This window comes from Macaca fascicularis, chromosome 2, assembly GCF_037993035.2.
Source record: "Macaca fascicularis isolate 582-1 chromosome 2, T2T-MFA8v1.1".
Classification (NCBI taxonomy): Eukaryota; Metazoa; Chordata; class Mammalia; order Primates; family Cercopithecidae; genus Macaca; species Macaca fascicularis.
Genome location: NC_088376.1, coordinates 63,291,936 through 63,305,189, shown reverse-complemented (window position 1 = coordinate 63,305,189; position 13,254 = coordinate 63,291,936). Strand labels below are relative to the sequence as shown.

Sequence of the window (13,254 nt, the reverse complement as noted above, 5' to 3'; positions counted from 1 at the left end):
AGTTTTCATCACAGTATTAATAGTGAAAAGTAAAAATAAATATCCATGAGCAGGAGACTGATTGGTTATTATTCTATATACCTAAAGTGCAGTACCCTCAACTCATTAAAAATGGAGAAGAAGGATCATGTTTAATTATCTGGAAAGATATTTGTGATGTTATTTAGTAAAAAGACTGGGTTATAGGACAGCATGCTATTCTATGATTTTTCTTTAAAAATAGCTTTATTGGCCAGGCATGGTGGCTCATGCCTGTAATCAATCCCAGCACTTTGGGAGGCCGAGACGGGTGGATCACGAGGTCAGGAGATCAAGACCATCCTGGATAACACGGTGAAACCCCGTCTCTACTAAAAAATACAAAAAAACTAGCCGGGCGTGGTGGCGGGTGCCTGTAGTCCCAGCTACTCGGGAGGCTGAGACAGGAGAATGGTGTTAAACCCGGGAGGGGGAGCTTGCAGTGATCTGAGATCACACCACTGCACTCTAGCCTGGGCAACAGAGCAAGACTCCGTCTCAAAAAAAAAATAAAAAAATAAAAAATATAAAGAATAAGGGCTTTGGAGGGTCCTCACATATACTGAGGGATCTAGAATGTAACATACATGCCCAGGGCCAGACACATGCTCAGAAAAGACCAGAGGATGTGAGGCTTGTATCACTGGAAAATCTTTCATCTATGAACAAACAAGGAGTGAAAGCTAAAGTAGAGTTGTAGGTGGTCTGGCTATGTATTAAAGGAGTGCCTAGGTCAGAGCCAATTGGCAAAGAGTGGGAGAGTATTTTTTTTCTTTCTTTTTGGCTCTGTCTGGCTGACCACTGAGATAACAGAATGGAGACTTCAGTGACCACACACAAAAAGCAGTCTGCAAAAATAGTTTGGAAAAGTCAGTAAATAGACAGATAACGGAGCCCTCAACAAGCAACAATACAAGCCTTGTTGGGGAGAGATTCTGATTTCCTGAATTACCACATTATGATATTAAAAACATCCAATTTTCTACAAAAAATTACAAGGCATACAAGAAGCAGGAAATTACAGCCCATTCACAGGGAAAGAGATTAATAGAAACCATACCTGAGAATGCCCAGCATTGGACTTATTACACAAATACTTAATTTTTTTCAAAGTTTTATTGTTAATTGACAAATAGTAATTGTTTATATTTATGAGGTACAGGTACAATGTGCTGTTTTGATATATGTATACATCGTGGAAGGATTATATCAAACTAATTAACATGTCTATCACCTTACATAACATTTTTTGTAGTGATAACATTTAAAATCTTCTGTTTTAGCAATTTTGAAATTTACAACACTTTGTTATTATTATTAACCATGCTATGCAATAGATTTTGAAAACTTTCTGTCCTGTCTAACTGAAACTTTATACCCTTTAATCATCATTTCCCCATTCCCCACTACGCACCACCTTGTAGCCACTATTCTACTCTCTACTTTTATAGATTTGATTTTTTTATTTAACTTTAGTTTTTGTAGATACACAGTAGGTGCAGATATTTATGGCGTATATGACATGTTTTGATGCAGCATGCAATGTATAATAATCATATCGCAGAGAATGGGGTATCCATTCCCTCAAGCATTTATCTTTTGTGTTACAAACAATCCAGTCATACTCCTCTAGTTATTTTAAAATATGCAATTAAATTATTGACTATAGTCACTCTGTTGTACTATCAAATAATAGTAGATCTTGTTCTTTCTGATTTTTAAAATACGTATTAACTATTCCCACCCGCTCTCCTGCCCGAATCCATGACCCTTCCCAGCCTCTGATAACCATCCTTCTTTTTGTTTTTTCTGAGGCAGAGTCTTGCACTGTCACCAAGTCTGGAGTGCAATGGAGCAATCTTGGCCCACTGCAACCTCTGCCTCCTGGGTTCAAGCAATTCTCCTTCCTCAACCTCCTGAGTAGCTAGGAATACAGGTGCCTGCCACCACGTCTGGCTGATTTTTGTACTTTTTTTTTTAGTAGAGACTGGATTTCACCCATGTTGGTCAGGCTGGTCTCGAACTCTTGACCTCAAGTGATCCACCCACCTTGGCCTCCCAAAGTGCTGGGATTACAGGTGTCATCCTTCTACTCCCTATCTCCATGAGTTCAATTGTTTTGATTTTAAATCCACAAATAAGTGAGAACATGTGATATTTGTCTTTCTGCACCTGGCTTATTTCACTTAACATAGTGATCTCTATATAGATCTTCGATATACTCTATATACTCTTCGATATATTGATATATTGATTCTTTTCTTTTAGGTATATACCTAGCTGTGGGATTGCTTGGTTATATGGTAACTCTATTTTTAGTTTTTTGAGGAACCTCTAAACTGTTCTCCAAAGTGGTTGTACAAATTTACATTCTCACCAGCGGTGTATGAGTGTTCCCTTCCCTCCACATCCTCACCAGCATTTGTTATTGCCTGTCTTTTAGGTATAAGCCATTTTAACTGCAGTGAGATGATATGTCATTGTAGTTTTGATTTGCATTTCTCTGATGCTCAGTGATATTGAGCACCTTTTCATATACCCATTTGCCATTTGTGTGACTTCTTTTGAGAAATGTCTATTCACACCTTTTGCCCAATTTTTTATCAGATTATTAAATTTTTTTCCTGTGGAGTTGTTGGGTCTCCTTATGTATTCTGGTTACTGATCCTTTGTCAGATGGGTAGTTTGCAGATATCTTCTCCAATTCTGTGAGTTGTGTGTTCACTTTGTTGATTGTCTCCTCTGCTGTACAGAAGCTTTTTTAACTTGATGTGATCCCATTTGTCCATTTTTGCTTTGGTTGCCTGTACTTGTGGAGTATTACTCAAGAAATTTTTGCCCAAGCCAACGTCCTGGAGATTTTTCCCAATGCTTTCTTGTAGTATTTTCATAGTTTGGGTCTTCAATTTAAGGCTTTAATCCATTTTGACTTGATTTTTGTATATGGTGAGAGATAGGGGTCTAGTTTCATTCTTCTGCATATAGATACCCAGTCTTCCCAGCATAATTTGTTGAAGAGACTGGACAAAGACTTTAAATCAGTGATCTTAAATATGCTCAAAGAGCCAAAGGAAAACAGATCACAGTCTGAACAAATAGAAAATACCAGTAAAAGGATAGAAATTATACAAAAGGAATATTATGGGAATTCTGGAATTGGGAAAAAGCAAAGGATAAAAGAAGGGTACATACCCCCAGAAATGCAAAATGTGTTGTCTCTTTAGCAATGAGTTTTATGCAGATAAAAATTACAATGTTATGCCATTCCCATTCATCAGAAAATGGGAAAATGGGGCTCTTTGTGGAACATTGATAGGAACATTAACTGGCACAGCTTTTCTCAAGGATGATTTGGTAAAATCTGTCAAGAGCTTTGAAACTTTTGACATAGCTATTACTTCAGGGAAGTATAAAAGTGCATTGCATATTAATTTGCTCGTTTATTTTCATATTTATCAATTCTTTTACAAACATTTATTGAGAGTCTGTTAGATGCCAGGCACTTGCCCTAGTTGTCAAAGAAAATCCATAAATAAATTCTGTGTTGTTGAAAGGTTTTATTCCATCGGATGAAAGACTATAAACAAGCAAAAGTAACATTTTAAACGGTAATGAGTGCTATAAAAATTAAGCTGGGCAAAGGAGATGGCATTATTTTAAGTGAGATGATCAGGGAACATAAAAACAAATATAGAAACTAAATGTACGTTACTGGATGGTAAGTAAAATAAATATGGCACAAATGAATTACCTTTGGGATAAAAATTAAAAGTCATAGTACCATAATGTTTTCTATATTACATGATAAATTTTATTTTTACCTTTGATTTTTAAGAAATGCTTGATTCCAATTGTAAGGGCACAGATGTTCAAATTAACATAGTTATTATAAATAAATAAATTATATAATATATTAATGAATTATGCTGTATTAAACAATAGTGTCCAAGGGGAAAGATCTAAATATATGAAGTACTTGGCCTCATTTTTAATTAGCTGACATTGTTGCTTTTATTTATCAGCAGGTGGTGCTATTGCTTGTGTAAGAGATACTTTTTGTGATTCTCATTTTCTCTGTCCTTGAATATTCGGTTAGGCATTATAATAAAAAGGTATCTACCTGTTCATCTTTTCAATTAAAATAATTGCAATGACTTACCATCTGCAGTAACTGCTCCTAAACATCAGTTAATGTGCCCTAAATGAATGTAAGAAACTTTGCATCTATTTTCTCTTCCACTTAAACTTACTTTGTAAATGTACAATTTTATGAATTGAATTTCTTGAACTTGGCCAAAGTTTATGCTTTTTTTCCCCCCAAGAACACAAATCCACTTTTATTTACTTTTTGTTAGCTTAAATCCTTGAGGGGTACAGCATCACACAGATTCTGTGTCCAGTGGCCTTAGCAGGAAGATTTCTTTGGATTTTGGCACAAACCATGCTACTGTTTCCATGGGCCCAAATTATCTTTCCACGGATTACTCTAGTTTGTTTGGTTTGCCACCAGGAGTCACTATGTTGTTCTTTGTTTTATATACATAAGCATATCTCTTGCCCAAATGGAATTCAGTTTCATCTGTAGCATAAACATCTTCAACTTCAGGAAGAGCTGTGTACTCCCTTTGGTTCTGGAGACCCCACTTAGAGCAAGCAAACATGATCTTGTACCACAGCCTCCCAACCTATTTCCCTTTTAGACATCCTGTTCCCTGCAGGCCTCCACAGGCTCCAAGATGGCAGAAAGAGCGAAAGATTATCCTTTTGAGGATCCTTTCAATGTAATATATTTATACAGGAATAGTAAAGATAAGGGTGAGGTTGACATTGAGGAGATACTTTTAAAAGTCTCTATAGTCAAGTCATGTTTTTTAGTTTAAATATTTATTTCCCTGTTGAGAAATAACCTGCATGCCTAAGCAATTTGACAGAATACAGAAGGAAAAAAATAGTCTCTTCGCTCAAAGGAATGTATCATTTTTTGATCTATCAACACTTTATAAAACGTTCTGAATTGTTATTCCCTATATTGTGCTGTTTAACATGATTGCTTATTTTGTTTTAATGTAAGAGTAGCATTAGTATGTTTGTAGAGCCTGGAGTCAAGGCTCCAGCGGTGAATTTACAAAGTCAAAGGCCTCTTCTTGGTCTTTACATTTCTCATCTACAAAATAAATTGTCTAAGCTAAATGATTACCTCTCTCTTTTCAACTCCACGATTCTATGATACCTTTTCTATGGGCATTGGACATCCTGCTTGCTTCTTCTTATAAGTATTAGTGTATTGATTGTTTCTTTGTTTTTTAATATGAAGTTATTATATAGGAAGAGGCAACACTGCAGCCTTTTCTCACTGCCAGAAGTGAGAAAAACACAAGCAGTGCTGGAGAAGTATGGCTGATCTTATGACTTCAAAGTTACTCTATGTTTTCTTTTAGTTGAAGAAAGTAGAAGAAACCATTAAGTAAAAAGGAGATTTGGTTATAAGGATACAGGGATATCTTCTAGAAGCCAGGGAAAGGATATAGCCAGACCTCAGGAAACAGGAACTGGAGTGCTAGGAGAACACAGAAAGTGCCTGTTTTCTTTGTGTCTTTTGTCGCTTCTGTCTGTATATCCAGGTCCTTTTTTTCTTTTCCAGTGGATTGACCTTTTTTACCCCCCTCAGTTTATGTGCTGGGAAGTGACCAGTGTTAACAACTCTGAAGTATACGTTTTTTTATTTGAGAGAGCAGTCAGACTGAGACAAGATTCTTAATCCCAATTTTAAGCACTCCCTCAGGGAAGGGATCACTGACTCAGCTTAGGTTTGGTACACATGCCTGGTCTAATGAGTTGTGTCTAGGCAGGTTGGGGTAAGTGTACCTATTTTGGTTATTTTTTTCTTTTTAAAAGCAACTTCTTCAATAACTTAAAATGTTTTCTTTTGGGTATCTTTAATAATCCAGTGCCACATGCCAAGTTCCTACCACCACTTGGTGGCAACGTGGTCACATAGTCAAAATATTGTTGAGGTTTTTTTTTTTTTTTTAAATCATTGTTAATAAGTCCTTGAAAGCCAAAACCACAAATCGCAAACTACATTTAAAGAGTGGTAAGACTTTAGGAGGCCAAGGCAGGCAGATTGCTTGAGCCCAGTTCAAGATCAGCCTGGGCAACATGGTGAGACCCCCATCTCTACAAAAAATACCAAAAAAGCATTAGCCAGGTGTGGTGGCAAGTGCCTGTAGTTGTAGCTACTCAAGAGGCTGAAGTGGGAGGATTGCCTGAGCCCAGGAGATTGAGGCTGCAGTAAGCTATGATCGCGCCACTGCACTCCAGCATGGTGACAGAGTGAGAACCTGTCTCAAAAAAAAAAAAAGAAAAAAAAGTAGTAAAAATATAATTTTATGTGTTTATGCTCATATCTAAATATGAATCTTTAGAAAAAAAGGAATATGCTTTTACAATCCCCAAATTAACTGCTATGTTCTTCCTAATGTAACTTAATGACTGGCTGAATAATGGGCCTCCGAAGATATCCGTGTGCTAATCCCCAGAACCTTCGAATATGTTACCTAATATGGCAAAAGGAACGTTGCAGATGTGATTAAGGGTAGGGACCTCTAGATGGTAAATTATCCTGGATTATCCAGTCATCCAATATAATCACATTAATTCTTAAAAGCAGAGAACCTTTCCTAGCTGGGGGTTAGTGGACGAAGAAGGACAGATTCAAAGTAAGAGCAGCTCCACCTGCTGTTGCTGGCTTTAAAGGCGAAGGAAGTGGACTGCAAACCAAGGAATGCAGGTGGCCTCTAGAAGCTATGAATGGCCAGCAAGGAAATGGGGACCTCAGTCATACAACTGCAAGAAACAGTTCTGCCCACAATCTGAATGATCAAGGAAATGGACCTTCTCCCAGAGCCTCCAGAAAGGAATGCAGCTCTGTTAGCACCTTGATTTTAGCTCAGTGAAACTCATGTTGGGTTTTTGACTTAGAGAACTGCAAGATAATCAATTTATGTTTTTCTAAGCCTCTACATTTGTGGTAATTTGTTACAGCAGTAATAGAACACTGCAGATAAACCTGCAAAGATATAAACTATATCTTTGTAACTGCATTTTAGGGCCAATGTTAGCAATGAGTCATGTAGGTAGTAGATAACTTGGGAAGGATTTCACCTTCTTACTGATAAAAAAATTCCCTCACTAGCTTTATTGCTTTAAGAAATTGTTTCTTAAAATATAATAGTATCATGGGAGTAACACATTAAACTTATTTTTATTAGGTCCTTTTCTAAGTAACTTGGCTAGCTGAGAGCAGACTTCAGAGCATGTGAAGAGAGGTATAGAATATTTTTGCCCAGGAGATGGCCCTTTATGGAGAGATTTTGGCTAGTTGTAGAACACCCTCAAGGTACTGGATATTTGAGGAAATGCCAGTGATATTTGCCCAGAGCTAAAAACCAAATTGGTCAGCCTCACACTTTTTCAAGACTGCCCTACCTTCAGACAAAGTTGTTGCTTAAAAGAAAATTGGCCTAAGGGAAAAATAGAATGCAAAAAGAAGTTTTAAACTCTTTTATAATCATGTGTTTGTGGTATTAATAGTGTTATTCTGAGTATCTATATTGTTGTCTTACGAATCGGGATTTTTAGGGCCGGGGGTGGCGGCCCATGCCTGTAATCCCAGCACTTTGGGAAGCTGAGGTGGGTGGATCACCTGAGGTCAGGAGTTTGAGACCAGCCTGGCCAACATGGCAAAACCCCATCTCTACTAAAAATACAGAAATTAGCCAGGTGTGGTGACGGGTGCCTATAGTCCCAGCTACTCAGGAGGCTGAGGCAGGAGAACCTGGGAGGCAAAGGTTGCAGTGAGCCAAGATTGTGCCACTGCACTCAAGCCTGGGTGACAGAGCAAGACTCCGTCTCAAAAAAAGAAAAAAGAAAGAATTGGGATTTTTTTTTTTGCCGAACCGAGTTTGACAAATCAGCCTGAAAAACATAGTGAATTGAAACTCTATCTCAAAAAAAAAAAAAAGAATTAGGATTTTTCCAGCTAATTAAAGGAGATCCTGAGGTAAGATTGGAGAGGGTAAGTAGAAATCCGATAGTTCCTGGATTGGAATGGAAAGCATGAGAGTTTGTTTTTTATGTTGAAAAAATTACCTATTTCTGTCCACTAAAAAGACCTAGAAAAGCAATGATCAACTCAGTAATAGTATCTAAGCACTTGTGGGCATTCTTTAAATAATATTTTCCACATTTTTATAACATGAACCAGTGCTCCACTGAGAATTCCCTGTGTAAGTCAGGAAATCTAAAATATGAATCTGGACATTTTATCATACTAGGAAACAAGGTAAGTGTCTAAAAAAAAAAAGCTGTAAGAGTCTGTCAAGAAGACTAAAAAAAAAAAAAAACACCCAAGTTGAAAGAGATCTGACTGGCTAAAAGTGAGCCAATTTGAAACGGGCACAGTAGCTCACGCCTGTAATCCCAGCACTTTGGGATGCCGAGGCGGGCGGATCACAAGGTCAGTAGATCAAGACCAGCCTGGCCAATGTGGTGAAGCCCCGTCTCTACTAAAAATACAAAAATTAGCTGGGCGTGGTGGCAGGTGCCTGTAGTCCCAGCTACTCTGGAGGCTGAGGCAGGAGAATTGCTTGAAGCCAGGAGGCAGAGGTTGCAGTAAGCCGAGATCGTGCCACTGCATTCCAGCCTGGGCGACAGAGCGAGACTCTGTCTCAAAAAAAAAAAAAAAAAAAAAAAATTGAGCCAATTTGAGCATTCTATTTATTGAAACACATCAAAGGTGTATATACCAACTGGTATAACGAACCGCTATTTACCCATTACTCAACTTCCAACAATTATCAACTAATAACATATCTCATCTGTACCACCACCCACTTAGGCAAATCCCTGGCATCCTATCATTCTGTCACCAAATATTTTAGTATATATCACTGAAAACACAAAGTCTATTGTTAACCTAACCTCAATACCATTATTAAATCTGAAAACAATTAACAGCAATTTTTAAGTATCATCAAGTATCTGGTCACTATTCAAATTTATATTTTTGAAAAGTGATACAATTATGTACCACATAATAACATTTTGGTCAGTGACAGACTGCATGTATGACAGTGGTCCCATAAGATTACAATGGAGTTGAAAAATTCCTATTGCCTAGTGATGCCATAGCCATCCTAGTATCATAGTACAACACATTACTTATGTGTTTGTGTTGATGCTTGTGTAAACATACCACTGCGCTGTCAGCCATATTAAAGTACAGCATGTACAATTATGTACAGTACGTAATACTTGGTAATGATAATAGATGACTGTGGTACTGGTTTATATATTTCTTATACTATCCTTTTTATTGTTATTTTAGTGTGTACTCCAATTTAAAAAAGAAGTTAACTGTAATACAGCCTCACATAGGTCCTTCAGGAGGTATTGCAGAAGAAGACATTGTTATCATAAGGAATGACAGCTTCATGCATGCTATTGCCCCTGAAGACCTTTCATTGGGCAAGGTGTAGAGGTGGAAGACAGTGATATTAATGATTCTGACCCTGTGTAGGCCTACGCTAATGTGTGTGTTTATATCTTAGTTTTTAACAAGAAAGTTTAAAAAGTAAAAAACAAAACAAAAAATTTTAAAGATAGAAAAAAACATAAAGAATAAGGATATAAAGAAAATATATTTGTACAGCTGTCCCAACATGTTTTATTTTAAGCTTAGTGTTACTACAAGAGTCAAAAAGTTTAAAAAATTAAGAGGTTTATAAAGCAAAAAAGTTATAGTAAGCTGAAGTTAATTTGTTATTGAAGAAAGAAAAATACTTTTCAATGAATTTAGTAGCCTAAGTATACAGTGTTTATAAAATTGATAGTAGTATGCAGTAGTGTTTCAGGCCTTCACATTCACTCACCATTCACTCTCTGACTCACCCAGAACAACTTCCAAGCCTGCAAGCTCCATTCGTGTAAGTGTCATATACAGGTATACCATTTTTTATGTTTTAATGCTGTATTTTATTATACCTTTTTTTGTGTTTAGGTATGTTTAGGTCTACTACTATCATTGTGTGACAGTTTCCTATAGTATTCAGTACAGTAAGGCGCTTGATAGGTTTGTAGCCTAGGAGCAACAGGCTATACCATATAGTCTAGGTGCTATATTATCTATATTTGTGTAAGTACACACTATGATGTTCACATGATGAAATCGCCTAATAGCCCATTTCTCAGAATGCCTCCCCTTCATTAAGCAACACATGATGGCAACTAACTGGAAATAATAAAGAATTTATCCTGCCTTTGATATATATACCCCAGGGTAACCAAATAGGTGATGAGAAGATACTTCTTTTTCTAAAATTATTGCAGTTAGTAAGTGAAGAAAAGATTAGAAGATTACCCATTTTGCAACCCTACTGAATTAGTAGATGTAGGCAATGATCGTCATTTACTAAAAGCGTAAGAAGAGAGGCAACAGATGTTAATTGCTTCCTACTAGAAGTACATGTCATTACTCTTATTCATGTAATGCTGTCCCAGCATCCATTTTGTTGTCTTGTCCCTGACTTTTGACCCATCTATTTTGAGATAGTCTCCATCTAGTTAGCATTTTATCTTCTAGATAGATAAGGCCCCGTACCCCGAACTGTTTGATCACCTTCTACTTTTAAGTGTTAGGAACCTGATAATGTAATCCCCAAGTTCCTGTGCTTATCCTTGTGCTCCCTCCAATCAACCCCACCTAGGGGTCGCCAGGGGAAACCCACCTAGGTAACACCCTGCACACCAATAAAAGCTTCCACCCGAAGGTCTCACCCTGTCTCTCTTGCTCCCCATCTGCTGGTCGAGCGTTCATGTTCTTGATAACACCCCACACCTTCCCATTGGCTCTGCCTTCTCACTTAGACCTATGAGTAGTAAACCTAATCTTTCCATGAATGTTCCTCACTGTGCCACACAAAACCTAACTTAAGTACCTCACTAAACAAATTGCAACAGTATACAACATCACCTATGAAGTTTTCTTGCCAAAAATATGGAACCTGAATCTGATCAAGACTCTAAATCTAACTACTAATTTACAGGAAATAAAGGGGACAGAGGAAATGTTAAATAACACCATGAGAATGCAGAAGCCAAAATCCAGACTGGGAAATTTTATAGGACATACGACCCAGTTTCTTCAACAACCACAAAATTACAAAGGGAGGTCAGGCATGGTGGCTTATGCCTGTAATCCCAGCACTTTTGGAGGCCAAAGCAGGAGGATCACTTGAGCTCAAGAGTTCAAAAGCAGCCTGTACAACATAAACCTCATCTCTACTAAAAATAAAAATCCCGCTGTCTTGGCATGCACCTGTGGTTCCAGCTACTCTGGATGCTGAGGTGGGAGGATCACTTGAGCCTGGAGATTGAGGCTAGAGTAAGCTATTGCATCACTGTACTCCAGCATGGATGAAAGAGCAAGACATTGTCTCAAAAAAAAAAAAAAAAAATTTACAAGGGTAAAAAGATGTGGAAGGAGAACATATAGATCTTACCCATCAAACATAGTGGTTGTACCTTATTTGCATCTTGATTGACACAAACTGGAAACAAATTGGAAAAAAAATGGCAATTGGGAAATTTTGAACAGTGACTTAATGATGGTATTGAAGTTGGGTTTAAAAAGCCTTTTGTCTTTTTAGTGATATATAGTAGTTCCTCCTTGTCTGTGGCTTTGCTTTCATGATTTTTCGGTTACCTATAGGCAACCATGATCTGAAAATATTAAAGGGAAATTCTAGAAATAAAAAATGCATAAGTTTTATATTGCACACTGTTCTGAGCAGCATGATGAAATCTCAAGCCATCCTACTTCGTTTTCCCAGGACATGAGTCATCCCTTTGTCCAGTATATCCACTCTGTATACACTACCCACCCATAAGTTACTTAGTAGCTGGCTTAGTTGTCAGATCAACTGTCACAGTATTTCAGGGCGTGTGTTCAAGTAACCCTTAGTTTTCTTAATAATGGCCCCAAAGCACAAGAGTAAGGATGCTAGCAATTCAGTGTGCCACAGAGAATCCATAAAGTGCTTCCTTTAAGTGAAAAGGTGAAAGTTCTCAATTAGAAAAAGATGGTATGCCGAGGTTACTAACATCTATGGTAAAAATGAATCTTCTATCCATGAAATTGTGAAGGAGGAAAAACAAATCTGTTCATAGTGTTATATAGACAGTACAGAACTATCTGTGGTTTCAGGCCTCCACTGGGGGTCTTGGAACCTATCCCTGTGGATAAGAAGGGACTACTATGTGCTGAAATATTTATTGATGAAATGATATGATAGGGATTTGCTTTAAATAATCTGGGCCATGGAGAAGTGGATGGTGGTACAGAGGAGATGAGAATTAGCCATTAGTTGATAATTGTTGGAAACTGGGTAACAGGTAAATGGGGGTCTATTATGCCAGTCATTCTCAAAGTGTGGTCACTGGCCCAGTAGCTTCAGGACCCTCTGGGAGCTTGTTAGAAATGCAAATTTTTTGACCCCAGCCCACATCCACTAAATCAGACACTCTGGGGTCGGGCCCAGGAATCCATTTTAACAATCCTTCTAGGTAACTCTGATGCACACTAAAGTTTGAAAACCACTGCTTTGTATTATTATTCCTACTTAAGTTTATGTTTGAAATTCAAAGAAATAAAAAGTGCAAAAGAAAAAAATTAGTTTATGAATATAACAAGCCAAATGTACACATACCTAGGAGAAGCTGGTTTAGAGGCTAAGACAAGGTTGTATAATTGTCTTAATAGTTAGCAGATGAGTTGGTAAGGTACTGTCAGAGAGCCAGCTGCTAATGATAAACTAAATTACAAATTTTGCTCTTCTCTTGAAACAATGGCTCTTTATTAACATCACCTAGAGAACTTTTAAACACACATCCAGACCTACCCCCAGGAGATTCTGGATTTAATTGGTTGGATCAGAGCTAGGGTTTTGGCTCTCTTTTTAAAAAGTTTCTAAGATGATAATAATGTGCAGCTAGCATTGATAACAAGTATCCTAACTTTATGTGCATAAGAATTATCTCAAGAGCTTGTTAAAAGCTTCCTGTCTCTCCTCTCCAGAGATTCAGATTCAATAGCTTGGGGTAGGGTCCATGAATTTACGTTTCTAATAAGCTCACACGTGATATAGATGCTGCTGGCTTGCACACTTTGAGTAACAT

The 13,254-nt window shown here is 37.5% G+C and overlaps 1 protein-coding gene and 1 pseudogene across 12 annotated transcripts in view; one reads left to right on the top strand and one right to left on the bottom strand.

The window, feature by feature from the left end:
• Positions 1-13,254, top strand: part of IFT80 (intraflagellar transport 80) — a 185,640-nt gene that overhangs the window by 106,286 nt on the left and 66,100 nt on the right. The window lies entirely within an intron of this gene.
• LOC107128741 (large ribosomal subunit protein eL33 pseudogene) lies at positions 4,375-10,000 on the bottom strand (annotated as a pseudogene).